Source organism: Nycticebus coucang, chromosome 5, assembly GCF_027406575.1.
Source record: "Nycticebus coucang isolate mNycCou1 chromosome 5, mNycCou1.pri, whole genome shotgun sequence".
NCBI classification, from domain to species: Eukaryota; Metazoa; Chordata; class Mammalia; order Primates; family Lorisidae; genus Nycticebus; species Nycticebus coucang.
The window spans coordinates 79,475,018-79,484,997 of record NC_069784.1 but is presented as its reverse complement, the minus strand read 5'-3'; positions in this window follow the sequence as shown (position 1 = coordinate 79,484,997).

Below are 9,980 nucleotides of genomic sequence, written 5' to 3'. Positions count from 1 at the left end.
CAATTTCAAGCACTGAGATCAAAGAAACAATAAAAAAGCTTCCAACTAAAAAATGCCCTGGTCCAGATGGCTTCACTCCAGAATTCTATCAAACCTTCAAGGAAGAGCTTATTCCTGTACTGCAGAAATTATTCCAAAAAATTGAGGAAGAAGGAATCTTCCCCAACACATTCTATGAACCAAACATCACCCTGATACCAAAACCAGAAAAAGACCCAAACAAAAAGGAGAATTTCAGACCAATCTCACTCATGAACATAGACGCAAAAATTCTCAACAAAATCCTAGCCAAGAGATTACAGCTTATCATCAAAAAAGTCATTCATCATGATCAAGTAGGCTTCATCCCAGGGATGCAAGGCTGGTTTAACATACGCAAGTCTATAAACGTTATCCACCATATTCACAGAGGCAAAAATAAAGATCACATGATCCTCTCAATAGATGCAGAAAAAGCATTTGATAAAATCCAGCATCCTTTTCTAATTAGAATACTGAAGAGTATAGGCATAGGTGGCACATTTCTAAAACTGATTGAAGCTATCTATGACAAACCCACAGCCAATATTTTACTGAATGGAGTAAAATTCAAAGCTTTTCCTCTTAGAACTGGAACCAGACAAGGTTGTCCTCTGTCACCTTTACTATTCAACATAGTGCTGGAAGTTCCAGCCAATACAATTAGGCAAGACAAGGAAATAAAGGGAATCCAAATGGGAGCAGAGGAGGTCAAACTCTCCCTCTTTGCTGACGACATGATCTTATACTTAGAGAACCCCAAAAGCTCAACCACAAGACTCCTAGAAGTCATCAAAAAATACAGTAATATTTCAGGATATAAAATCAACGTCCACAAGTCAGTAGCCTTTGTGTACACCAATAACAGTCAAGATGAGAAGCTAATTAAGGACACAACTCCCTTCACCATAGTCTCAAAGAAAATGAAATACCTAGGAATATACCTAACGAAGGAGGTGAAGCATCTCTATAAAGAAAACTATGAAATCCTCGGAAAGGAAATAGCAGAGGATATTAACAAATGGAAGAACATACCATGCTCATGGATGGGAAGAATCAACATTGTTAAAATGTCTATACTTCCCAAAGCAATCTACCTATTCTATGCCATTCCTATCAAAATACCAACATCGTACTTTCAAGATTTGGAAAAAATGATTCTACGTTTTGTATGGAACCGGAAAAAACCCCGTATAGCTAAGGCAGTTCTTAGTAACAAAAATAAAGCTGGGGGCATCAGCATACCAGATTTTAGTCTGTACTACAAAGCCATAGTGCTCAAGACAGCATGGTACTGGCACAAAAACAGAGACATAGACACTTGGAATCGAATTGAAAATCAAGAAATGAAACTGACATCTTACAACCACCTAATCTTTGATAAACCAAACAAGAACATACCTTGGGGGAAAGACTCCCTATTCAATAAATGGTGTTGGGAGAACTGGATGTCTACATGTAAAAGACTGAAACTGGATCCACACCTTTCCCCACTCACAAAAATTGATTCAAGATGGATAAAGGACTTAAACTTAAGGCATGAAACAATAAAAATCCTCCAAGAGAGCATAGGAAAAACACTGGAAGATATTGGCCTGGGGAAAGACTTCATGAAGAAGAGTGGCATGGCAATTGCAACAACAACAAAAATAAACAAATGGGACTTCATTAAACTGAAAAGCTTCTGTGCAGTTAAGGAGACAATAACCAAAGCAAAGAGACAACCTACACAATGGGAAAGGATATTTGCATACTTTCAATCAGACAAAAGCTTGATAACTGGGATCTATAGAGAACTCAAATTAATCCACATGAAAAAAGCCAACAATCCCTTATATCAATGGGCAAGAGACATGAATAGAACTTTCTCTAAAGACGACAGATGAATGGCTAACAAACATATGAAAAAATGTTCATCATCTCTATATATTAGAGAAATGCAAATCAAAACAACCCTGAGATATCATCTAACCCCAGTGAGAATGGCCCACATCACAAAATCTCAAAACTGCAGATGCTGGCGTGGATGTGGAGAGAAGGGAACACTTTTACACTGCTGGTGGGACTGCAAACTAGTACAACCTTTCTGGAAGGAAGTATGGAGAAACCTCAAAGCACTCAAGCTAGACCTCCCATTTGATCCTGCAATCCCATTGCTGGGCATCTACCCAGAAGGAAAAAAATCCTTTTATCATAAGGACACTTGTACTAGACTGTTTATTGCAGCTCAATTTACAGTTGCCAAAATGTGGAAACAGCCTAAATGCCCACCAACGGAGGAATGGATTAACAAGCTGTGGTATATGTATACCATGGAATACTATTCAGCCATTAAAAAAAATGGAGACTTTACATCCTTCGTATTAACCTGGATGGACGTGGAAGACATTATTCTTAGTAAAGCATCACAAGAATGGAGAAGCATGAATCCTATGTACTCAATTTTGATATGAGGACAATTAATAACAATCATGGTTATGGGGGGGAAACAGAAAGTGGGAAGGAGGGAGGTGTGTGGGGCCTTGGTGTGTGTCACACTTGATGGGGGCAAGACATGATTGCAAGAGGGACTTTACCTAACAATTGCAATCAGTGTAACCTGGCTTATTGTACCCTCAATGAATCCCCAACAATAAAAAAAAAATATATATATATATATATAAAAATTCTATTGTAATGCTATTTTAAAATCATGTGTACATTTGTCACTTTTTAGTGTTTTATTTATTTTTTAAATAATTTGTTATTGAAATTACACATATTTAAGGCATACAGGTTTTAATATACCAATGCATAGTGAAATGACTACTCCAGTCAAGATAATTAACACATCTCTTCAGTTGAATTTTTTTTTGTTAGTGGTAAGAATGCTTAAGATCTATCTACCAAGAAACTGACAGTAAAAATCTGATGAGCTTTTATATAATTTCTTCTTATATGTGCAAATATAAACCCAAAACAAATTGATTCTGTTCTCACTGATTTATAAAATTAGACCATATTAAAAACATCTCACTAATTTATAAAATTAGACTATATTAAAAACATGTTTTGGCATCTTGCTTTCTTCCACTAAACATTATAGTTGGGAACCCTTCTAAACTACAGTTGATATATACTACACCTATCTTTTTCTGTGGGTGTCACAGCCCCTATTGGCCCCCATGGCCCTGGTCTCCATCCCCGCAAGAAAGAACTAGGCCTGCCGTGGATTAGAAGTACAAGCTTGCAGGAGGCAGGCTAACCTTGATTACAGGGTAGCCCCGAGCAACCTCCACAGTAGGCTTTTATTGAGACAGTACAGGACAGGTGAGGGGAGTGTTAGACAATGACTATGTGCCTAAGAATCACCAGGGGCTGGGCTCTTTCTCTACAATGAGCACCTGTGGACGAATTGCGGGAGGGTCCATCCTCTAGCTGCAAATCATCTCGCTCAGAGGTTGTCTGGCTCTTGGCATCCTCTACATGTGGGTGCATAATATTCAACTGAAGAGATATATAATCATTCTTCTGTCATGGAAATTAGATCCATTCTTAGATACTAAACAATTTTAAATAATGTAAACTATTTCAAAGTTAGAGGAGCTCTCTGGTTTGAAATACGATTTATTTGGAACCAATCTGTTGACTACTGTCATCAGAATATAGGCATAATTAGAAAAAATTGCACATTCAGTTTCAGACCACCACAAGAAAATTAATATTACAATAAAGTATGTCACTAATATTTTGGCTTCACCATGAAAGATTTCTCTGTAGCATGCAATGCTGTTTTTTTATTTTATTTATTTATTTATTTATTTTTATTGTTAAATCACAGCTGTGTACATTAGTGCAATCAAGGGGTACAATATGCGAGTTTCATATACAATCTGAAATATTCTCATCAAATAGTCCAACGTAGCCTTCATGGCATTTTCTAGTTACTGTATGTAGACATTTGTATTCTGCCTTTAGTAAGTTTTGGCTGTACCCATTCTAAGATGCACCATAGATGTGGCCCCACCATTACCCTCTCTCCACCAAAACCTCCCCCCTCCCTTCCCCTTCCTTGGCCCTTTCCCCATAGTCTTGTGCTATAGTTGAGTTATAGCCTTCATGTTTTGTAAGATTTTTACCCACTGTCGAATTTCTTTCAGAATTGGAGTTAATCCTCTCAAAAACTGCCACTGCTTCATCAACTAAATTGATGTAATATTCTAAATTCTCTGTTGTCTTTTCAACAATGTCCACAGCATCTTCACCAAGTCAAGCCTCTATCTCAAGAAACTACTTTCTTTATTTTTAATTTTAAATTAATGTGAGGTTACAAATTTTTAGGTTACATTGTTCTCACTTCCAAGGTAAAGTTCAAGTTGTAGTTGAGTCCTTCACCCAGGGGACAAGCTGAACATGCTCACATTGTGCACATCAGGTGAGATCCTGCTGATTGCCCTCACTCCTCCCTCTAATTGCTTTTCCCCTCCTCACCCTCTCTCCCTCCTCTCCCTGCCCCTTGGGATAAGAAACATCTCCTCATCCCTTCAAGTCTGAGCATAAGGTAACAGTAATTCAGTCTCCACTTTGGGCTTCACTTTTAATTCTGGTTTTTCTTGCTATTTCTGTCACATCTGCTATGACATCCTCCACTGAAATCATGAACTGCTTCATCATTCATGGTATTTAGGATCAATTTCTTTCACACTTCCGTTACTGCTGATATTTTGACCTCTTCTCATGAATCACCAATGTTAAAATGGCACCAATACTGGTATTAAGTCTCAAAAGTAGACCTAAAATATTCAATAGATCATTTTGTAAATATATATGCTGTCATCTAGCCTTTGTTGATCCATTTGTAGAACATAGGCAAAGTCGATTTAGCATAATTCTTAAAGACCTATACTTTTCAGAATGGTACATAAACATTGACTACCACCTAAAGTCATTACCTGCATCACCTATAACGAGAATCAACTTGCCTTTGAATTTCTGAAGTCAGGCACTGACTTCTCTCTACCTATGAAAGTCCTAGATGGCATCTTCTGAAGTAAGGCTCTTTCCTCTATACTAAAAATTTGTTATTTAGTGTAGCTACCTTCATCAATGAGGTGTGTTAGATCTTCTGGATAATTTTCTTTGGCTTCCGTATTACCACTAACTGCTTCATCTTGCATTTTTACATCATGAAAATCATCTTGACTTCTTATCTTAAACCTCATGAATCAAACTCTGCTACCTTTAAACTTTTCTTTCTCTCCCCTCTCACACTTCATAGAACTGAATAGTGGTAGGGCCTTTGTCTGGTTGAAGCTAAGGGAATATTGTGGCTGCTTTGATCTTCTTTCTCGACTGCTCAAACTTTCTCCGTATCAGCAACAAGGCTACTTCTCTTTCTTATTATCCAAGGGGTCACTGGAGTAAAACTTTAATTTCCTTCAATAAATTTTCCTTTACAATCGTACCTTAGCAAATTGGCACAAGAGGCCTGTCTGGGCTTTTGATGTGCTTTCTTCACTAAGCCTACTCATTTCTAGCTTTTGATTTAAATTTAGATACTTGCAACACTTCCTTCCACTTTTACACTTTGAAGCCATTGTGGGTTATTAATTGGCCTAATTTTGGTACTGTTTTGTTTCAGGGAACAAGAAACCCTGAAGATAGGGAGAGTGAGAGGAAAACATCTGATCATACAGCAGTCAGAACACACACGTGTATCTGTTAACTTCACTGTCTTATCTGGATACATTTTGTTGTACCCCAAAACAATTCCAACAGTGACATAAAAAACAATCACTGAACACAGATCACCATAAAAGATAAAATAATAATGACAAAAGTCTGAAATATTGTGAGAATTACTAGCTTATGACACAGACACACAAAATAAGCACATGGTGTTGGGGACATGGCACTGATTGACTTGCTTGATGCAGGATGCCACAAACCTTCAGTTTGTAAAAGTATCTTCCTACCTGTCTTCATTAAAAAGTGTGGCCCGCACAATAAAGCAAAACTCAGTAAAGCTAAGTGTGCCTGTGCTCACAGGACCTCTCACAATTACCACGTTTTTCTTTGTTTTACTCAGCAATTTCCTTTCTCTTTAAGCACATTTTTGTAGTGCAAGGAAGTGAATTTTTGGAACAAAGGACTGGTGATTAAACTCCTTCTAGGAAGAATGCCTGGGTTTCTAGGTCTGATTTATTGGGGTTTGGTGGGGTGGGGGTTTGAGACAGAGTCTCACTATGTCACCCTCAGTAGAATGCAGTGGTGTCACAGCAACCTCAAACTCTTGGGCTTGAGGGATTCTCTTGCCTCAGCCTCCCAAGTAGATGGGACTACAGGCACCCACAAGACGCCTGGCTATTTTTTTTGTAGTACTTGTCATTGTTGTTTAGCAGGCCCAGACTGGGTTCAAACCCACCAGCCAGCCCCAGTGTATGTGGCCAGCTCCCTAACCACTGAGCTATGGGCCCTGAACCTCTGGGTCTGATCTTTGATGTGTCATACAGAGTGGAGTAGTAATAAACTTAGTATCTTTTGGATTGTGACTTTAATATGGAAATTTGACAAAGGCAAAGTATAAGGTTAATATTTTATGAAATCAAACACCTGTTTGCATTGATAATGCAATTTTTAGGTGCATTGATAATGACCCCTGATATGAACAGATGTTCAGTGTGTGGATAACATGATTAGGAGTCAGGAGACGACAAGGAAGAGAGGGAGGAGGCCAGGAAAGAAGAACAGCAGGAAAGGAGAAATGGAAACAAGTGTACCATGGCCGATGAACTGATTTGCATGAAGAGGTCTCTACCTGGCAAAAATTCTATACGTTATACCATCAAATAGATGTCGCTAAGGTTTTAACAAGAAGACTTGCTAGGAAAAAAATTGAGAGGCTAATTTTAGTCAAAAAATTTGCCAATAGAAGAATTAATGCCACTTAGGCTATATTTCAATCATCCGAACCCTCACATCAATATAGCTGATTTAATGTTCTGACATTATAAAAATAGCTGATTCAGTCAAAGATGCTACTTGACATCTTATAGATGAAATAATTCTCTGAGTATTAGCTTTTCATAAATTGCTTTTGCCATTTTGAATGGCGTTCTTCGTCCTGCAATAATAAGGAAGAATATCTTCTTAGGTTGTGCTTCTGCAACAAGAAAATTTTGAGGAAAGCTTTGATGGGGAAAAAAGTAAACTTACTAGAAATTCAATGATGGGAAATGTTGAACTACTTTCCAGAAGTATGAGATTTAAAGCCAGTACAAGAAGATGGATGTAGTGGCTCACATGTATAATCCCAGCACTCTGGGAGGCTGAGGCAGATAGATCGCCTGAGCTCAGGAGTTCGAGACCAGCCTGAGCAGGAGTAATGCCCCATCTCTACTAAAAATAGAAAAACTAGCTGGGTGTTGTGACAGGTGCCTGTAGTCCCAGCTACTTGGGAGGCTGAGGCAAAGGGATCACCTGAACCCAAGAGTTTGAGGGAGCTAAGATGCCATGACATTTTACCCAGAGCACAGAATGAGACTCTGTCATAAATAAATAAATAAAGCAAGCCAGTAAAGCAGAAGAGGTAGCTCTTTATTGTGAACATCCATCCGCCTTTGCCATCCACATTTACTGAACTTAATTGCCTTCCTATGAAAGCTGAAATATTTGTTGCTTTAACAAATTTCTCAAAATCTGTAAAAGAAAGTGTTAAAATAATGAGTGTTGGGCTAATAGAATAGGACAAACGAGATCCAAATGTAAGATTCTATTTCTTTTTAAGACAAGCCTATTTGAAAATGGGTACCACAGAAAAATGAAAAGTATCATGTGCCTTCTCCATACAGCTATTTGAGACTTTCTTTCAGAAAATACTTTCAGAAAAGTTAAACTTCTGATTTGATTCTTGGCTTGACTCTTGTTGGTGTATGGGGATGTTACTTGTGTACACTGATTTTGAAGCTTGAGCGTTTGTTCAATGTATTTGTTCATTCTAAGAGTCTCTTGGAAAAATCTGTGGGTTTAAGGTCATATCATCAGCAAAAAGAGATAGTTCGATCTCTTCTTTCACCATTTGGAGATCCTTGATTTCCTTCTCTCATCTATTTGTTCTGGCTACGACTTCCAGCACTATATGGAAACGACCCAAGTGCCCGCCAATACATGAGTAGAATAATAAAACATATGTATACCATGGAATACTACTCAGCTCTAACAATGGTGAATATGTACTTTTTATAAAGACATGGATAGAACTAGAGACCATTCTTCCAAATGAAGTATCACAGGAATGAAAGAACAAAACACCACACGTCATCACTATTAAATTGGAACTAATCGGTCAACATCTACCTCCACATAGTGAAATAACGTTCATTAGAAATCAAGCAGGTATTTGTGGGGGACGAGGGATGGGTAAATTCACACCTAATGGGTGCACTTATAAATATGACCCAAACAGTAGAAAATCAGTTTATGTCACCAAAACATTTGTACCCCTGAGCTATTCTGAAATTTAAAAATAAATAGTTGAACTTCTTAGACGGCAGCTACTTTTCTCTTGAACAATCTCCAATAGTATTGGGTGGAAACTGCCAGCTCCCTTCAAGACTGGAAATTAAATAAATTCACAGCTATGAGAATGACCATAAGCTCAACTCTTCGGAATTTTGTAGTTGAAGTGGTCACAGACCAGCTCCATTTCAAGGAGTTGAAAAAATATACTCCACATCTCAGCTGGGAAAGCAGATTACGGATATTGAGAAAGAGGCATCAGTGGTTAACATGTTAGAGAAAAGCTACCAAAAGCGCCATATAAGTTGCATTTTTTAAAAATGAGAAAATGACATTCATAACATTATTTAATTTGCCCAAGGTAAAATCTAGACCCTAATAGTCTGGTTCTAGAGAATATTCTTTTTAACCACAGTGTTTTAGCATATCCATATGATTATAAATAACACAAAAGTAAATTTCTGTCAAATGGAGGGGGTACCCTCTAAATCTTCTTCCGGAACATAATTATAACCATAGTAGTAGTTGACAATCATTTAAAAACTACTTGTCCATATATTTAACTATGAAACCATGCTATAATTTAAAACATCCATTTCAAATCCACTCATTTAGCTACAGAACCATGGTGGGAGCAAAGATAATTTATAATCTTTTTACTGAAGTGTAAAACACATAATGACCTATTTTGTGTAGCAGATATTCTAATTATCTCTTTAAAATTTTGTTTAGAGCCAGCTGTTCAGTGTCCAAGAAAAAATTTCATCTATGAGGAGAGTGGAACCTATCTAATGCTATTTCAGCTTTCTAAAGACCCATACATTCAGCTATCTACTTGTGTTAGCCTGTTTTGTGTCACTCTACAGGAAATACTTGGGGCTAGGTCATTTATAAGGAGAAGAGGTTTATTTGGACCCCATTTCTGCAGACTGTACAAGAAGCCTGGCACCAGCATCTGCTTCCAGTTGAGGGTTTAGGGAGCAGATATTTCACATGATGAGAGAAGGAGCAAAAGAGGCAGGAGGTGGTGCCAGGCTCTTTAAAATAACCAGTTCTTCTTCTTTTTTTTAAAATTAATTAATGTATTTATTTTACCAGTTTTTTTATTAAATCATAGCTGTGTACATTAATGTATTTATGGGGTACAATGTGCTGGTTTTATATGTAATTTGAAATAATTACAACAAACTGGTTAACATAGCCTTCACTGTACTTTCTTAATTATTGTGTTAAGACATTTATACTCTGCACTTAATAGATTTGACATGTACCATAGGTGTGGTACAAGTGAAATGCACCATAGGTGTGGTCCCAACAATTACCCTCTCTCCACACATCCTCCTCCCCTCCCCCTCCTCTTCACCCTTCATCTTGGGCTGTAGTTGGATTATAGCTTTCATATGGAAGTGTGGGTGATTATATATTGGTTTCATAGTAGAGCTGAGTATATTGGATACTTTTAACTA